General features: G+C 38.0%; 1 long non-coding RNA gene across 2 annotated transcripts; it reads left to right on the top strand.

Moving 5' to 3' along the window:
- Window positions 1–522: 522 nt before the first annotated feature.
- LOC109735976 (uncharacterized) lies at window positions 523–12,015 on the top strand. Of its 2 annotated transcripts, XR_012189696.1 has the most exons (4): window positions 546–973; window positions 7,626–9,179; window positions 10,063–10,548; window positions 11,469–12,015. It is a non-coding gene; the product is annotated as an uncharacterized lncRNA (long non-coding RNA). The 2 variants fall into 2 exon arrangements; XR_002226290.4 differs by lacking the exon at window positions 11,469–12,015 and having other exon boundaries at window positions 523–973; window positions 10,063–10,779.
- Window positions 12,016–19,525: the final 7,510 nt, after the last annotated feature.

Raw genomic sequence — 19,525 nt, 5'->3', positions numbered from 1 at the left:
ATATATATATATATATATATATATATATATATATATATATATATATATATATATATATATATATATATGGGGATTGACTATTCGTCACCCTGTGTGAGGAATAGTTATTCTTCACCCCCTCTATTTTACCATCAATGCACCGTAATTTTACGTTCCGTAAATTTTTTCTTATTTCCGACATAAAAAGAGACCGTAATAATATATATAATCGTCGTAAAAAATATTTTATGTTATGTGAAATTACAAACGTAAAAACATAGTGTAAAATACACATAAACTGCAAATTTTCTTGCCTTATGACCTATATTTTTATTTTTTATGCCAAATTTTACGTAGTGAATCAATAGGAATGTAACTATATGAATTCCAAACGTAATTTAATTATGATATGATTATAAGATTACCTCGGGTTAAGAATAACTTATTCTGCACCCTGGATGATGAATAGTAACACTATATATGAAGCAATGCTGAATATTTAAGCAGCCTTGGCATGTATGTACGCATACACTGGCACAAGGATTCTTCAAGGCAGAAGAAGCTCTGAAGGCTAATCGCATGAAGATCTGTATGGCCGAAAAACAAAGACTGGTACACAAAGGCCAGCCAATTATTCACCGAGAGACAATGCCACGTGAAGAAAGCAAAGATTCCTGAAGATTGAAGTTTGTCGGCCACTCTCTCTCGCACTTTTCTATATTATTAGAAGGACACGCATGTACCCTAGTAGGACACGCGTGCATACTACGGTGTGTAAAATAAGTGAAGGAAGGCTCCCGAAGGCCTCCCTTGCAGCCATCCCTCGCGGCTATAAAAGGAGACGCTGGGCTCAAGAAGAGAACACAAGACGGGAGAGCACGAAGCACTCAGAGCATCAAAACTCTCCACCAGAGCAGCGTTTCCTTCGTAGTTTAGCCACCACCACTGCTAGTAGAATAGCCAAGAAGGCGCTTCGATCGCCAAGAGTTTGAAGGTAATTTCCTAGTTGTGTGTAATCCCTTCGGGGCCTCCCGAAAAAGGAAAACCATATGTAAATTATGTTGTGGAAATGATATAGTTTTCTTGGTCTCACTTAGTATTTTTATTTATGAATTTATGGGACGAGTTCTTATGCTAGGGATCCTATAGGAGAAACCTCTACGTGTGTAGTTCTCTGTGTAGCCCAGAGTGGCGTTTGAATGAGAACCTTGTGGTCGTAGAGAAGTGTTCCCTTCGGGTGGAACTACCTGGGAAGACGATAGGAATTTACCCCATAAATTTGCAATTAAAACTGCTAAGTGAACGTAACTAGCTACATCTGATACAACATAATGATAAATATGGTGAGTACTGAGTAGGATTTTACACCTCTGCGCTCACCGTCGGACGAATTTTTGGCCTCGCCAGCCAAGAATAGATCCTATATCAAATAAATAATCAAGTTAGAACGTGAAGGTAATCATATTGAATTAAATATTACTGTGAATAGTGAAGCACTATTCCAAATAGTGTACTAAATAGTAAATACTATTGTGAATAGTGCCCTACCTAGTGAACAGTAAATACTATTCAAGATAAAAAGCATACCTGTCTACCACTTTCACCTAATCCCATATTAACCTAATAAAAATCTAATCTCATATTAAGCTAAATAAAGTCATTTAATTTAATATTCCCTATATTGTTGGTATCAGGTCCAGTGTTTAATCATTGAAAGGTTAAAATATTTAAACTTAGAAGTTAGCGCAGGTAAAGTAATAAATACTAAGGAAAATCTAAGTATAAGGTGTAGACTAAATCCCTCTGAAGAGCATATTTGGCATACATCTCATAGCCAGTTAAATACAGTCGTCGATTTGATATATAACTTTTACATATCTTGGGGAAAAAGACAAGATAATTTAGACCAAAAATTTGAAAGTTTATTCAAAGAATACCAAAAGCTTGCTGATAAGTATTCAGGGTTGAATAATAAAATTGATCTAGCTTTACATAAGCTAGAGGAAGCAAAAGCAAGACATAATACAGTTTGCAAGAATAACGATTATATTAAAGAGGAAGTGCTATCAATAGGCCGCTACCTAAGTAAAGGCAAAGAGTCACTCCCACGCACTGAATCAAGACAAGATATACTTGAAATAAAAAAGTTGGTGCACGAGGTTAAAACTTTGATTATCTCATAATTATATGACTAAATATACTCAAGCATTAAACGAAGTAGCAAAATACCTGTCACCTCCTGTCGGGTTCTCCGATCACGACTCCCCAAAAGAAGATTCCAAAGTAATAATAAGACAAAATAACACAATCATCCAACTGTTAATTCAAGTATTAGATAAGCTAAAAAGTGTTCAAAGCAACAAAAAAATTGTGCTATCATCATCTGGAATAGTTTCCTCTACTAGAAATATTAATTCAGAAAAATGGACGTATCTAAAGGCTTCCTTAGAAGAGACAAAACTCTCCAATTAGTAAGGCAAGATTCAAGACCTCTAGCCATGAAGCATAGATTATCATGCAAAGCTGATGATATTGATAGTATAGAAGAAGTTATAGATATACAAAGAGATCTAGAAAGATATCAAAATGATACACTAAGAAAAATAAAGCCACAACAAGTATATCATATGGGTATGTTTGAAAGTAAGAGTGGTCTATACAGAATATCTCGAGAAGTAGAATTAAGTGTGTTAACACATCCAGTAGATTTAAGAATTGTAAGCAAAAATATTGAAAATGAATTAAAATATTGTGGTTACAAATATATTCATCAAGGCATGTATATCATAGGAGTCAAAGGTATGACAAGGAAGAAATTAGGTGCGAAGGTTTTGATAACTTTATTAGACAGAAGATGGGAATCTGTAGACAAAGCAGCATTAGGATTTTTGGAAGGAGACATGAATGAAAATAGATTAAGAGCCTATATAGCTCCAGACCTAATGATGCCCATAAAAGAATTTATTGAAAAAATGAGTTTTGGTTTCCAAACTAAAGGTTATGAAGATTTTAAAGGAACAAATTTGTTAGTAAGTATGGAATTTATAGGAAGGCTCACTAATAGAAGTAGCTCCAGATATAGAGTAAATGTGAATGACGTAATTGATAGTATACAATCAAAAGGTATAAAGTTTATGAATCCTCTTAAAATTGGTTCTGAAGAAAGAGCTGGAGAAGAATGGAAGATAGGTGAATTAATAGAGAAAAAACAGTTAAAGCAACCTGAAAACTACATAAGCTATCAAAATTGTGAAGGAAGCAGCAGTATTCGATTTATGAACTATAAAGCTGCATCAGTAGAAGACTCTGAATCTTTTATGTCAGAATCAGAAATTAATGATGATAAAAATAAAGGTATATCTGAATGCATGGAAAAGGCTGATTTAGAAGATGAAATAATTCATTGGGAAAAGAAGCTAAAATATATTGAATGGGAATATAGTCATTCTATGACAAAGGATTGGCCTAAAATTAGAGAAAGAGAACTATTTATCATTAGAGAAATTGCAAGGTTAAAGAAACTAAAAAATGATAAAAATGTTTGTCACTAGTAGTTCAACCATGGAAGATAAAATTATAGAATCTGCAGAAAGAAAAGCAAAGGCTATTATTAATAAAAATGCTATCATTAATAATAATAATAATAATAATAAAGATAAGAATATTGTTCAAAAAGAAGAAGTTGTTAGTGAAGAAGAGCAATGGGATATCAATAATAAGTTATTATTAGAAAGTTATGAGGAGGAGGAAGAATTAATAAAAGAAATGTGGTTAGAAGATGAAAGATATGATGATTCAGAACAAAATAGTGATTTCTATAACTCACTAGATGATGTGGGACTGCATAATTTAGACAATGCAATGGAAGCCATGGAAGTAGAAAATAGTGGAAAAAGAAGAAGGGGATATGGAGGATCATCTGTAAAAAGAGAAGGAGAAAGAGAGAGACCTACCAGATCAGCTGGACAATGGCCTCCAGAAAAAGATGATTATCAACCTACATATAGCCCACGACAATATAGATATATGGGTACTAAAGAAGAGATTTTGAAAAACCAGTGCAATTTCAGAATTATAAGAATGATGGCGCTATATTAAACCTAGCAGCTCATGATCCAATAGATTGGCCGAATATAATCAGCATATGGAAAGGTTTAATAGTACAAAAACATATACAAAATCAGTATAATATAGGCACTAAGGTAGAAGATATGTTAACATATCTTGAAACATTTTTAGGAGAATCTGTAAAAGTTCTATGGGAACAATGGGTAGAGTCATACCCTAGTCAATATGAAGAATGAAAAAGGGCAGGAAGTAACCCAAATAACTTTGCGAATGTTATCTCAAATATGATCATAGCAGAAGATCCAGAATTAGGACATACCTCATTACAAAATGAGAGGTTAAGAGAAATAGAAAAATTAACATTAACTAGCTGGAAAGGTATAAAATAATTCTCCCAGCATTATTTGTATAATGCTACTACTGCTAAACAAGGTTTTAATGTAGGTGTAGTAGAAAGATATTTTAATAAGTTGCCCGATCCTCTAGGTTCCATAATATTTGAGGAGTATAAAAAAGAAATAGGAGGAAATGTGGTGAATATATCCCAAGCCATAGCATTTGTTTTCAAACAGCTAAGAAAGGTATGTACTAGCATTCAAGCCCAAAGATCTATGAAGAAATCAGATTACAATTTTTGCAATAACATTGTCCAAATACCACTAACATATGGAGAAGAAAGGCATAGGAAAAACAAATATTATAAACCACAAAGGAGAGATAATAGAAATTTTAGAACAAAGAAAAGATATTTCTTAAGAAGGTCAGACAATAGAGCCCCATTCTTACATAAAAGAAATGTAAGAAGATATAATCCTAAGAAAACCTATGATAAAACATGCAGGTGTTTCATATGTAACTCTCCTGATCACTTAAGTAGAACTTGTCCTAATAAAGACCAGAAAAGGTACTCTAGCAAATATGAAGAACAAGAGAGAGTATTAATTATAGATAGCGTTAATGAGAATATATTAGTATGTGATGATGAAATAAAAGACGATGAGTCAATATATTCAATTATAGAAACAGTTGAAGTAGAAAATGAGGCTCGAGAATATGAATCAAGTGAAGATGAAATAGACCTAATAGATGAATTAGCCGGTTTAAAAATTGAAATGATGAACCAAGTAGATTGTGAACATGATTGGATTAGAGGAAAAGGTGATTATAACATAAAATGTGCTTTCTGTATATATATTACCCAAGCCAAGATAATAGGTTTACATGTAGCTTGTGTTTAAAACAGGCATGTGCCTCATTTCTAAGAGCCAATAATCAAAAGTGGAGACAAGAAATAGAATTAGAACCAGAAGAACGAATATTATCCAGTAGGGTTAGAAATTTAGAAAATAGAATAAATAAGCTAGAAGCAGAACTAGAAAAACTTAAAGATGAGTTAGAAAATAGTAATAGGCAAGACAATAATGTTGCTGAAATCACGGAAATGAAGGAGCAAATGGTAACAGTAAGGGATAAAAAAGGAGACAAACTAATACAATTGAAAGATGCAATTACTAGTTTTGGGAATAAATATATTGTTCGATTACCATTCAAAGAAGTGTTAGGAATAAGGATTCCAGTTAGGATTGTTCTTAAGCCAAATATTTCATATAAACTTTTGGCACTATTAGATACTGGTTGCACTAAGAACATCATCCATGATAAATATTTTATGAGATGTCCCGAAATAGTTGAAACTATAGATGATAATAAAGCTGAAGTATCTACCGATATGTCAGGAATAAAGAAGATACATAATCAGCTAGCATATAATATTGAAGCTTACATAAATGGCACAAAATATATAATAGATGAAATTACAATAAGAGATTTGTCAGTAATAAATGATGACATGATAATAGGGTTAAGATTTTTACAACAATCTTTACAAACCACAATCATACATGAAGAAGGGGTAACATTTATCCCTTATCAAGATAATGTTCCATACATATCTGAAGTAAGAAAACAAAGAAAGTCCTTACAAAATGTAGAAATATCTAATTTAGATGATGAATATGGCACAAGTCCAGATCCCCTTGAATTCTGTAAAGACGAAGAACTTAGTGAGACCATAGAAGAATATCATATAGAAAATACATGTACAGAATGCATTGGGTTACAATCATTCTCTCCAAATTGGTATAGAGATATAAAATCTAAAAAGGATATAGATAAGATTGTGCAAAGACTAGAAAGCATACAAATTATTGGAGAAATACCAATGAAACATTGGGATAAGAACTCTATAGTTTGCAAAATAAATATCATAAATCCAGATTATATAATTAAGTCAGGACCAATAGAAGCTACTCCAAAAGATATTGAAGAGTTCGAAATGCATATTGAAGAGTTATTAAAGTTAAATGCTATAAGAGAAAGCAGAAGCCCTCATCGGTCTGCTGCATTCATAGTTAGAAATCATGCTGAAGAAGTTAGAGGTAAATCTAGTATGGTAATTAATTTTAAAAGGCTTAATGATAATACAGTTGACGATGCATACAACATACCTAATAAGCAGGAATGGATTAACAGAATACAAGGAAGTAAATATTTCTCTAAATTCGACTTAAAGGCAGGATTTTGGCAAGTAAAAATGGCTGAAGAATCTATTCCCTGGACAGCATTTACTTGTCCACAAGGCCATTATGAATGGCTAGTAATGCCATTAGGTCTAAAGAATGCGCCTGCATTATTTCAAAGAAAAATGCAAAATATATTTAATGAGAATCAAGCATTTATATTGGTATACGTAGATGATTTGTTAGTATTCTCAAAATCATACAAAGAGCATATAGCCCATCTTGAAGTGTTCTGTAGAAAGGTAGAACAAAATGGGCTCATACTATCTAAAAAGAAGATGGAAATTTGCAAAGAGAAAACAAATTTCCTTGGTCATGAAATAGGAGAAGGAAAGATATATCTACAAGATCATATTGCAAAGAAAATATTAGAGTTTCCTGATAATATGAGTGATAAAACGGTTTTACAGCAATTCTTAGGAATTGCAAACTATGTGCGAAACTATATAGATAACTTAGCAAAGCTACCGGACCTTTATATGCTAAATTAGAAAAAATGGTCAAAGATACTTCAACTCTGAAGATATAAAATTAGTAAAGGCCATCAAAGAAAAAGTCAAGAATTTAAAACCCCTAGAATTGCCTCTAGAAGACAATTATTTTATAATTGAGACAGATGCATCTAAGGTAGGATGGGGTGCGATACTAAAACAAAAGCCCAATAAATACTCTCCAAAGGCAGATGAAAAAATATGCAGATATGCTTCAGGAAGTTACAAATTAAAAACGGTAAATAATATTGATAGGGAAATCCTTGCAGTTGTAAATGCAATAAATGCATTTAGGCTATATCTAGGATTTAAAGAATTTACAGTGCGAACAGACTGTGAAGCTATATGTTGATATTACAATAAAATTAATAGTAAGAAAAGCTCTACCAGAAGATGGGTCTTATTTGAAGATACCATAGCTGGGAATGGTTATAAAGTTATTTTTGAGCATATTAAGGGGAAGGATAATACCTTACCTGACATATTTTCTCGTGCATCAAATTTGCAGATATGAGGAAAGGATTATTCCACTCCAAGGAGGAATATATCTTCTTTGGAGAAGAAAATAGGCTGAAAGTATTTCAACCAAATACATTCAATTTCAAGCCAAAGGCTCATATCAAGCTTGATGAAGTTCAACGCTGCATATTGGATAATTTCTGATTCCAATATACCACTAAAAGAGAGGAAATGGGATATATGTTATCAATTCTGAATAGCTTGGTAGAATATTTTAGCGAACTAAACAAAAAATTGCCAAAGCCAGAAAAGACTGAAATACCAAAAAGAGAAACACTATATCTTATATTTGATGGAAATAAACCTGACATATATTTGGAATGGGAAAATATTATGATTGAAAAATTAGATGCAAAAAGAAAAGGACAAGATTTAACATTCAAAAGATATTATAGTATAGATGATGCCTTACTTTGGGCAAAAAAGGTATTAGGACCAGATTATTATATTGACCCAAAGGCTAAAGATTATATCCAAATGAGAAGAGGCATACCTACTTCACCAACTCCCACAAAGGGGGAGGCATCAAGCTCAAAAAATATAAAGAAGGAAGAATCTCCAAAATATAAGACATATCAAGAATGCCTTCTAAAGGGGCTTGACCCTTTAGATAGTGAATACATAGATCAAGAAATGGATAAAAGATTTGAATAATTTTCAAAAATAAAGAAAAAGAATTGAAAGAATAAATATTAAAAGAATTAAGGCATGAAATAAACGAAAAATTTGAAGAAAGAATGCGATCAAAAATATGATTTCAATCTGTTATAAGATGATGATGATCATATGGACATAGCAGGGCATGGGCAGCGACCTGAATAAAGCCCAAGTTGCCTATTGATATTGCTATCAATTATTCGGGCGCGGAGGACTATACCCGACCCGAATATTGATAGAAATTCCAAGAATAGATATTTTAAATATTGATAAGGTATTATCAATCATATGGGTAGGGAAGACCCCCTGGAAAAAAATTGAAAAAAAATGAATAAGTAATGTTGAATATTTAAGCAAGTTAAATTAAAAATAAATGAAGCAATGCTGAATATTTAAGCAGCCTTGGCATGTATGTACGCATACACTGGCACAAGGATTCTTGAAGGCAGAAGAAGCTCGGAAGGCTAATCGCATGAAGATCTGTATGGCCGAAGAACGAAGACTGGTACACAAAGGCCAGCCAATTATTCACCGCGAGACAATGCCACGTGAAGAAAGCAAAGATTCCTGAAGATTGAAGTTTGTCGGCACTCTCTCTCGCACTTTTCTATATTATTAGAAGGACACGCATGTACCCTGGTAGGACACGCGTGCATACTACGGTGTGTAAAATAAGTGAAGGAAGGCTCCCGAAGGCCTCCCTTGCAGCCATCCCTCGGGGCTATAAAAGGAGACGCTCAGCTCAAGAAGAGAACACAAGACGGGAGAGCACGAAGCCGTCAGAGCATCAAAACTCTCCACCAGAGCACCGTTTCCTTCGTAGTTTGGCCACCACCACTGCTAGTAGAATAGCCAAGAAGGCGCTTCGATCGCCAAGAGTTTGAAGGTAATTTCCTAGTTGTGTGTAATACCTTCGGGGCCTCCTGAAAGGGAAAACCATATGTAAATTATGTTGTGGAAATGATGTAGTTTCTTGGTCTGACTTAGTATTTTTATTTATGAATTTATGGGACGAGTTCTTATGCTAGGGATCCTATAGGAGAAACCTCTGCGTGTGTAGTTCTCTGTGTAGGCCAGAGTGGCGTTTGAATGAGAACCTTGTGGCGGTAGAGAAGTGTTCCCTTCGGGTGGAACTGCCTGAGAAGACGATAGGAATTTACCCCATAAATTTGCAATTAAAACTGCTAAGTGAACGTAACTAGCTACATCTGATACAACATAATGATAAATATGGTGAGTACTCAGTAGGATTTTACACCTCCGCGCACACCGTCGGAGGAATTGTTGGCCTCGCCAGCCCAGAATATATCCTGTATCAAATAAATAATGAAGTTAGAACGTGAAGGTAATCATATTCAATTAAATATTACTGTGAATAGTGAAGCACTATTCCAAATAGTGTACTAAATAGTAAATACTATTGTGAATAGTGCCCTACCTAGTGAACAGTAAATACTATTCAAGATAGAAAGCATACCTGTCTACCACTTTCACCTAATCCCATATTAACCTAATCAAAATCTAATCTCATATTAAGCTAAATAAAGTCATTTAATTTATTATTCACTATATTCGGGCGTGGAGGACTATACCCGACCCGAATATTGATAGAAATTCCAAGAATAGATATTTTAAATATTGATAAGGTATTATCAATCATATGGGCAGAGAAGGCCCTCTGAAAAAATTAAAAAAAATAAATAAGTAATGTTGGATATTTAAGCAAGTTAAATTAAAAATAAATGAAGCAATACTGAATATTTAAGCAGCCTTGGCATGTATGTACGCATACACTGGCACAAGGATTCTTGAAGGCAGAAGAAGCTCCGAAGGCTAATCGCATCATGATCTGTATGGCCGAAGAACAAAGACTGGTACACAAAGGCCAGCCAATTATTCACCGAGAGACAATGCCACGTGAAGAAAGCAAAGAATCCTGAAGATTGAAGTTTGTCGGCACTCTCTGTCGCACTTTTCTATATTATTAGAAGGACACGCATGTACCCTAGTAGGACACGCGTGCATACTACCGTGTGTAAAATAAGTGAAGGAAGGCTCCCGAAGGCCTCCCTTGCAGCCATCCCTCGCGGCTATAAAAGGAGGCGCTAGGCTCAAGAAGAGAACACAAGACGGGAGAGCACGAAGCACTCAGAGCATCAAAACTCTCCACCAAAGCACCGTTTCCTTCGTAGTTTAGCCACCACCACTGCTAGTAGAATAGCCAAGAAGGCGCTTGGATCGCCAAGAGTTTGAAGGTAATTTCCTAGTTGTGTGTAATCCCTTCGGGGCCTCCCGAAAGGGAAAACCATATGTAAATTATGTTGTGGAAATGATGTAGTTTCTTGGTCTCACTTACTATTTTTATTTATGAATTTATGGGACGAGTTCTTATGCTAGGGATCCTATAGGAGAAACCTCTGCGTGTGTAGTTCTCTGTGTAGCCCAGAGTGGCGTTTGAATGAGAACCCTGTGGCCGTAGAGAAGTATTCCCTTCGGGTGGAACTGCCTGAGAAGACGATAGGAATTTACCCCATAAATTTGCAATTAAAACTTTTAAGTGAACGTAACTAGCTACATCTGATACAACATAATGATAAATATGGTGAGTACTCAGTAGGATTTTACACCTATGCGCACACCGTCGTACGAATTGTTGGCCTCGCCAGCCTAGAATATATCATGTATCAAATAAATAATCAAGTTAGAACGTGAAGGTAATCATATTGAATTAAATATTACTATGAATAGTGAAGCACTATTCCAAATAGTGTACTAAATAGTAAATACTATTGTGAATAGTGCCCTAACTAGTGAACAATAAATACTATTCAAGATAAAAAGCAAACATGTCTACCACTTTCACCTAATCCCATATTAACCTAATCAAAATCTAATCTCATATTAAGCTAAATAAAGTCATTTAATTTATTATTCCCTATATTCGGGCGTGGAGGACTATACCCGACCCGAATATTGATAGAAATTCCAAGAATAGATATTTTAAATATTGATAAGGTATTATCAATCATATGGGCAGGGAACACCCTCTGAAAAAAAAATTGAAAAAAATGAATAAGTAATGTTGGATATTTAAGCATGTTAAATTAAAAATAAATGAAGCAATGTTGAATATTTAAGTAGCCTTGACATGTATGTACGCATACACTGGCACAAGGATTCTTGAAGGCAGAAAAAGCTCTGAAGGCTAATCGCATTAGGATCTGTATGGCCGAAGAACAAATACTGGTACACAAAGGCCAGCCAATTATTCACCGAGAGACAATGCCACGTGAAGAAAGCAAAGAATCCTTAAGATTGAAGTTTGTCGGCATTCTCTCTCGCACTTTTCTATATTATTAGAAGGACACGCATGTACCCTAGTAGGACATGCGTGCATACTACCGTGTGTAAAATAAGTGAAGAAAGGCTCCCGAAGGCCTCCCTTGCAGCCATCCTTCAAGGCTATAAAAGGAGACGCTGGGCTCAAGAAGAGAACACAAGACAGGAGAGCACGAAGCACTCAGAGCATCAAAACTCTCCACCAGAGCACCGTTTCCTTCGTAGTTTAGCCACCATCACTGCTAGTAGAATAGCCAAGAAGGCGCTTCGATCGCCAAGAGTTTGAAGGTAATTTCCTAGTTGTGTGTAATCCCTTCGGGGCCTCCCGAAAGGGAAAACCATATGTAAATTATGTTGTGGAAATGATGAATTTATGGGACAAGTTCTTATGCTAGGGATCCTATAGGAGAAACCTCTATGTGTGTAGTTCTCTGTGTAGCCCAGAGTGGCGTTTGAATGAGAACCTTGTGGCCGTAGAGAATTGTTCCCTTCGGGTGGAACTGCCTGGGAAGACGATAGGAATTTACCCCATAAATTTGCAATTAAAACTGCTAAGTGAATGTAACTAGCTGCATCTGATACTACATAATGATAAATATGGTGAGTACTCAGTAGGATTTTACACCTATGCGCACACCGTCGGACGAATTGTTGGCCCCGCCAGCCCAGAATAGATCCTGTATCAAATAAATAATCAAGTTAGAACGTGAAGGTAATCATATTGAATTAAATATTACTGTGAATAGTGAAGCACTATTCCAAATAGTGTACTAAATAGTAAATACTATTGTGAATAGTGCCCTACCTAGTGAACAGTAAATACTATTCAAGATAAAAAGCATACCTGTCTACCACTTTCACCTAATCCCATATTAACCTAATCAAAATCTAATCTCATATTAAGCTAAATAAAGTCATTTAATTTAATATTCCCTATATTGTTGGTATCAGGTCCAGTGTTTAATCATTGAAAGGTTAAAATATTTAAACTTAGAAGTTAGCGCAGGTAAAGTAATAAATACTAAGGAAAATCTAAATACAAGGTGTAGAGTAAATTTCTCTGAAGAGCATATTTGGCATACATCTCATAGCCAGTTAAATACAGTCATCGATTTGATATATAATTTTTACATATCTTGGGGAAAAAGACAAGATAATTTAGACCAAAAATTTGAAAGTTTATTCAAAGAATACCAAAAGCTTGCTGATAAGTATTCAGGGTTGAATAATAAAATTGATCTAGCTTTACATAAGCTAGAGGAAGCAAAAGCAAGACAGAATACAGTTTGCAAGAATAACGATTATATTAAAGAGGAAGTGCTATCAATAGGCCGCTACCTAAGTAAAGGCAAAGAGTCAATCCCACGCACTGAATCAAGACAAGATATACTTGAAATAAAAAAGTTGGTGCAAGAGGTTAAAACTTTGATTATCTCATAATTATATGACTAAATATACTCAAGCATTAAACGAAGTAGCAAAATACCTGTCACCTCCTATCGGGTTCTCCGATCACGACTCCCCAAAAGAAGATTCCAAAGTAATAATAAGACAAAATAACACAATCATCCAACTGTTAATTCAAGTATTAGATAAGCTAAATAGTGTTCAAAGCAACAAAGAAATTGTGCTATCATCATCTGGAATAGTTTCCTCTACTAGAAATATTAATTCAGAAAAATGGACGTATCTAAAGGCTTCCTTAGAAGAGACAAAACTCTCCAATTAGTAAGGCAAGATTCAAGACCTCTAGCCATGAAGCATAGATTATCATGCAAAGCTGATGATATTGATAGTATAGAAGAAGTTATAGATATACAAAGAGATCTAGAAAGATATCAAAAAGATACACTAAGAAAAATAAAGCCGCAACAAGTATATCATATGGGTATGTTTGAAAGTAAGAGTGGTCTATACAGAATATCTCGAGAAGTAGAATTAAGTGTGTGAACACATCCAGTAGATTTAAGAATTGTAAGCAAAAATATTGAAAATGAATTAAAATATTGTGGTTACAAATATATTCATCAAGGCATGTATATCATAGGACTCAAATGTATGACAAGGAAGAAATTAGGTGCGAAGGTTTTGATAACTTTATTAGACAGAAGATGGGAATCTGTAGACAAAGCAGCATTAGGATTTTTGGAAGGAGACATGAATGAAAATATATTAATAACCTATATAGCTCCAGACCTAATGATGCCCGTAAAAGAATTTATTGAAAAAATGAGTTTTGGTTTCCAAACTAAAGGTTATGAAGATTTTAAAGGAACAAATTTGTTAGTAAGTATAGAATTTATAGGAAGGCTTACTAATAGAAGTAGCTCCAGATATATAGTAAATGTGAATGACGTAGTTGATAGTATGCAATCAAAAGGTATAAAGTTTATGAATCCTCTTAAAATTGGTTCTGAAGAAAGAGTTGGAGAAGAATGGAAGATAGGTGAATTAATAGAGAAAACAGAGTTAAAGCAACCTGATAACTACATAAGCTATCAAAATTGTGAAGGAAGTAGCATTATTCGATTTATGAACTATAAAGCTGCATCAGTAGAAGACTCTGAATCTTTTGTGTCAGAATCAGAAATTAATGATGATAAAAATAAAGGTATATCTGAATGCATGGAAAAGGCTGATTTAGAAGAAGAAATAATTCATTGGGAAAAGAAGCTAAAACATATTGAATGGGAATATAGTCATTCTATGACAAAGGATTGGCCTAAAATTAGAGAAAGATAACTATTTATCATTAGAGAAATTGCAAGGTTAAAGAAACAAAAAAATGATAAAAAGTTTGTCACTAGTAGTTCAACCATGGAAGATAAAATTATAGAATCTGCAGAAAGAAAAGCAAAGGCTATTATTAATAAAAATGCTATCATTAATAATAATAATAATAATAAAGATAAGAATATTGTTCAAAAAGAAGAAGTTGTTAGTGAAGAAGAGCAATGGGATATCAATAATAAGTTATTATTAGAAAGTTATGAGGAGGAGGAAGAATTAATAAAAGAAATGTGGTTAGAAGATGAAAGATATGATGATTCAGAACAAAATAGTGATTTCTATAACTCCCTAGATGATGTGGGACTGCATAATTTAGACAATGCAATGGAAGCCATGGAAGTAGAAAATAGTGGAAAAAGAAGAAGGGGATATGGAGAATCATCTGTAAAAAGAGAAGGAGAAAGAGAGAGACCTACCAGATCAGCTGGACAATGGCCTCCAGAAAAAGATGATTATCAACCTACATATATCCCAGGACAATATAGATATATGGGTACTAAAAGAAGAGATTTTGAAAAACCAGTGCAATTTCAGAATTATAAGAATGATGGCGCTATATTAAACCTAGCAGCTCATGATCCAATAGATTGGCCGAATATAATCAGCATATGGAAAGGTTTAATAGTGCAAAAATATATACAAAATTAGTATAATTTAGGCACTAAGGTAGAAGATATGTTAACTGTGACGCCCCCGATTTGACCGTACACTAATCGTGCACGCAAATGTGTACGATCAAGATCAGGGACTCACGGGAAGATATCACAACACAACTCTAAAACATAAATAAGTCATACGAGCATCGTAATACAAGCCAGGGGCCTCGAGGGCTCGAATACAAGTGCTCGATCACAGACGAGTCAGCGGAAGCAACAATATCTGAGTACAGACATAAGTTAAACAAGTTTGCCTTAAGAAGGCTAGCACAAAAGTAGCAACGATCGAAAAGGCAAGGCCTCCTGCCTGGGACCTCCTAACTACTCCTCGAAGCCGAACTCCATGTAGAATCATCCTCGGGATCTCTAGCTCCTGGACTCCAGCATCTAGTTGCGACAATCTGGTATAGAAAGGGGAAACGAGGGAGAAAAGCAACTGTGAGTACTCATCCAAAGTACTCACAAGCAAGGAACTACACTACATAAGCATGGGTAAATGTGTAAAGGGGCATATCAGTGGACTGAACTGCAGAATGGCAGAATAAGAGGGGGATAGCTAGTCCTGTCGAAGACTACGCTTCTGGCCATCTCCATCTTGGAGACTGTAGAAGAGAGTAGATTGAAGTTCTCCAAGTAGCATCGCATAGCATAATCCTACCCGGCGATCCCCTCCTCGTCACCCTGTTAGAGAGCGAGCACCGGTTTGTATCTGGCACTTGGAAGGGTGTATTTTATTCAGTATCCGGTTCTAGTTGTCATAAGGTCAAGGTACAACTCTGGGTCGTCCTTTTACCGAGGGACACGGCTATTCGAATAGATAAACTTCCCTGCAGGGGTGCACCACATAACCCAACACGCTCGATCCCATTTGGCCGGACACACTTTTCTGGGTCATGCCCGGCCTCGGAAGATCAACACGTTGCAGCCCCACCTAAGCACAACAGATAGGTCAGCACGCCGGTCTAACCCTATGCGCGCAGGGGTCTGGGCCCATCGCCCTATGCACACCTGCATGTTGCGTATGCGGCAGGAAGCAGACCTAGCCTAGTGGCATTCCAGTCCAATCCGGCGCGCGCCACTCAGTCGCTGACGTCACGAAGGCTTCGGCTGATACCACGACGCCGGGATACCCATAACTACTCCCGCGTAGATGGTTAGTGCGTATAGACCAAATGGCCGGACTCAGATCAAATACCAAGATCTCGTTAAGCATGTTAAGTATCTGCGAACGCCGACCAGGGCCAGGCCCACCTCTCTCCTAGGTGGTCTCAACCTGCCCTGTCGCTCCGCCACAAAGAAACAGTCGGGGGCCGTTAGGAACCCAGGCCCACCTCTACCGGGGTGGAGCCACCTGTCCTTTCAGCCCCCTCATCAGAATCACTTGCGGGTACTCAACGAGCCGACCCGACTTTAGTCACCACATGTGTCATGTATATAATGTATATAGTATATACCCGTGATCACCTCCCGAAGTGATCACGGCCCAGTAGTATAGCATGGCAGACGGACAAGAGTGTAGGGCCACTGATGGAACACTAGCATCCTATACTAAGCAGTAGGATAGCAGGTAAGGGTAACAACTGTAGCAACAATGACAGGCTATGCATCAGGATAGGATTAACGGAAAGCAGTAACATGCTACACTACTCTAATGCAAGCAGTATAGAGAAGACTAGGCGATATCTGGTGATCAAGGGGGGGGGGCTTGCCTGGTTGCTCCGGCAAGAAGGAGGGGTCGTCTTCGATGTAGTCGAACACACGAACATCGACAGCGGTCTCGGAGTCTACCGGAACGAAGTAACGGAGGGGGAACACAATAAATAACAGAGCAATCAAATGTACACAAAGCAAGACGCGGCGATATGTTGTGCTAGGGGTGACCTAACGTAGTGGTAGGTGATACCGGCGAAGGGGGGAAACATCCGGGAAGGTATTCCCGGGGTTTCGCGTTTTCGGACAGATGAACCGGAGGTGAAATGTTACAGGTTCACTATGCTAGGGATGCGTGGCGGACGAACGGGCTGCGTATCTGGATTCGTCTCGTCGTTCTGAGCAACTTTCATGTAGAAAGTATTTTCATCTGAGTTATCGGTTATTCTCTATGATTTTTCAAAGTTTTAAAGCTTTTCCCGAGTTCATTAATAATTCGAAAACAATAGCAAAACTGCTATGTGTACCCAACTATGGCTAGCCACAGTGGCTTGCAGGTGGGACCAGTGAGCTGGGTTGACCCAGTCAAAGGTTGACTGGTCAACATATGAATAGTGTAAGCGGGTCCCGTGTGTCATTGACTTAGATCTTTTAATCTAATTTTAGCATATTAATCTAACAGTTGGTCCCAGATGTCATTGACTGGCCTTTTAACTAATGGGTTATTTAGTGTGAGGGACAACCTGTCACAAAATCATAGGCTATTTAATGAACATATAAAGTAGCAGCCCTAAACTAATCTAATTAGTAGTACTAACTAATCTGGATAGGCCTCATACCCAGAACACGCACGCACGCACGCACACCACACAGAACGCACTCACACATGCGTGCATGGCCGCTTGGCCATGGCCAACAACAGGAGCAGCCGGCGGGAAGGCGAGGCCACGCGCGGGACGGGGCCCGGCCTGGGCGCAGTGGGAGCGGCGGCGGACGCGGTTAGGCGCCGGCGGCGCGGACAGGTGGCTAAGGCGGGGGGGGGGCAAGTGCTGCGGCGGCGGCGCTGTTGCCGTGCTCGGGCGCGCGGGAGGGAAGGCGGGGCCGCAAGCTTGGGCGGCAGCGGGCGCGGGCACAACCGTGGGGTGCGGCGGAGCTAGGCAAAGGCACGCACGAGCGAGGCGACACAGCAGGAGCAACACCGACGAGGGGCGCGGCCGGGACCAAGCCTCGGTCTTGGCGGCAGGAGCTCAGGGGTGGGGCTCATACGACAACAAATCCGAGGGGGAAAAGGGGGGAATGGGTGCGGCTCACCGAGGGGAAGGCGATGGCGAGCTCGGGGTGGTTCGGGGAGGACCGGAGGTAGCAGATCGACGAGGCAGAGCAGACATCCATGGTCGAAGAGGAGGGGTCGATGGCGGCGGCTCCGGGTCGCTCCAGCAAGAGCCGGTTGCCGTAGAGAACGACGACGAAGGGGACCGTCTCGTGGGAAGCTTCTGGCGCCGCGGGAAGGCTCCGGTGCAGGGCATCGACGTCGACGCGGCGACGGCAGCTCGAATGTGAGCTCCGGATCGGGAGAGCGAGTGAGCGAGGGGGAGAAAGGGATTAGCGACCTAGGGTTGACAGAGGGGGCGCGGGGCATTCTTATCCAACGCAGGGAGACGGCGGGGAGGCGCGGGATGGCCGCCCCGTGGCTATCCGGCCATGGACGATGCTCCTGCGTCCACGGGGTGCCTGGTGAACAGAGAGCAAGGGGATGACCGGGGATGGGCTGGGCCTGCACTGTGGCCACTAGAGCCCGGCGCAGCAGTAGCAGTTCCTCTACCGCTTTTCCTTTTCTAAAATTTTTCTGTTTTCTGCCTTTTCTTTTAATATGCACTGCTTGTATTTAACTAAGCCATCAAATGATTTTTGCAAAATATGGAACTTGGTCCAAAATTGCTGTTGCATTTTTAGGCACTCCCACAAAAAGTTTGAGAGGTATTTGAATTCATTTGAAATTTTGCTTAAATAGAAATGATAAAATTTAGGGTTGTTGGCCATAGTTTTGGATAGTTTTGGGCATTTAAACACTTTTTTTATGTTGGTTCACCACCAATATTAACAAATGAATATTTTCCACATGAGGAACATTTCAGTTTTTATGTTTGAAAACTTTTATCGTTTGACTTTAATTCTGATTTCGAATTTGAATCGGTTTCGAACTAATGCGAGATTAAGAACAGTAATCGAGGTGACGTGGCATCATTAGCAGAGGTTCACTGTAGCTTAAATATCCGGGCGTCACAATTCTCCTCCACTACAAGAAATCTCGTCCCGAGATTTAAGAGGCGGAGTAAGGGGGAAGATCTGGTTACGAATTCTAACGAGTCTTCTTGGTCTTGGTTACTCTTCTCGAAGAGGTCAATTCATTACGTTGATGTCTTCATTTCTATGCTTTGGGAACTCCATCGTACTTACGAAAGAATAAAGGGTGGGTAGCCCGGGAGAACGGACCTCTGTAAGGTTGACTATCTGGTCGATAACATCGGGGGAAGGTGGAAAGTAACTCTCGAATTGAAACTTAAGAAATTATCAATAGTAAATAAAAGAGGTATCGTGGAAGTTTCGAGCGGGCAGGCAATCGTTCGATGCCTGAATCAGGGTGTGAAAGGGGTTCAAAGCAATGGGAATAAGTATTGTGTCTGATATCAGAATTGATGAACTCTCAAACGGTGGCTCATGAATTACATACGAGGCCACACGTGAGGAATAACTTCGGGAACAGGGGGTGTCCAGGAGAGTCAGTTTTCGATCCTGT

The sequence above is a fragment of the Aegilops tauschii genome, chromosome 7 (assembly GCF_002575655.3).
Source record: "Aegilops tauschii subsp. strangulata cultivar AL8/78 chromosome 7, Aet v6.0, whole genome shotgun sequence".
Taxonomy (NCBI): Eukaryota; Viridiplantae; Streptophyta; class Magnoliopsida; order Poales; family Poaceae; genus Aegilops; species Aegilops tauschii.
The sequence above is the reverse complement of the archived record's forward strand: the minus strand, read 5'-3'. Positions and strand labels throughout refer to the sequence as shown.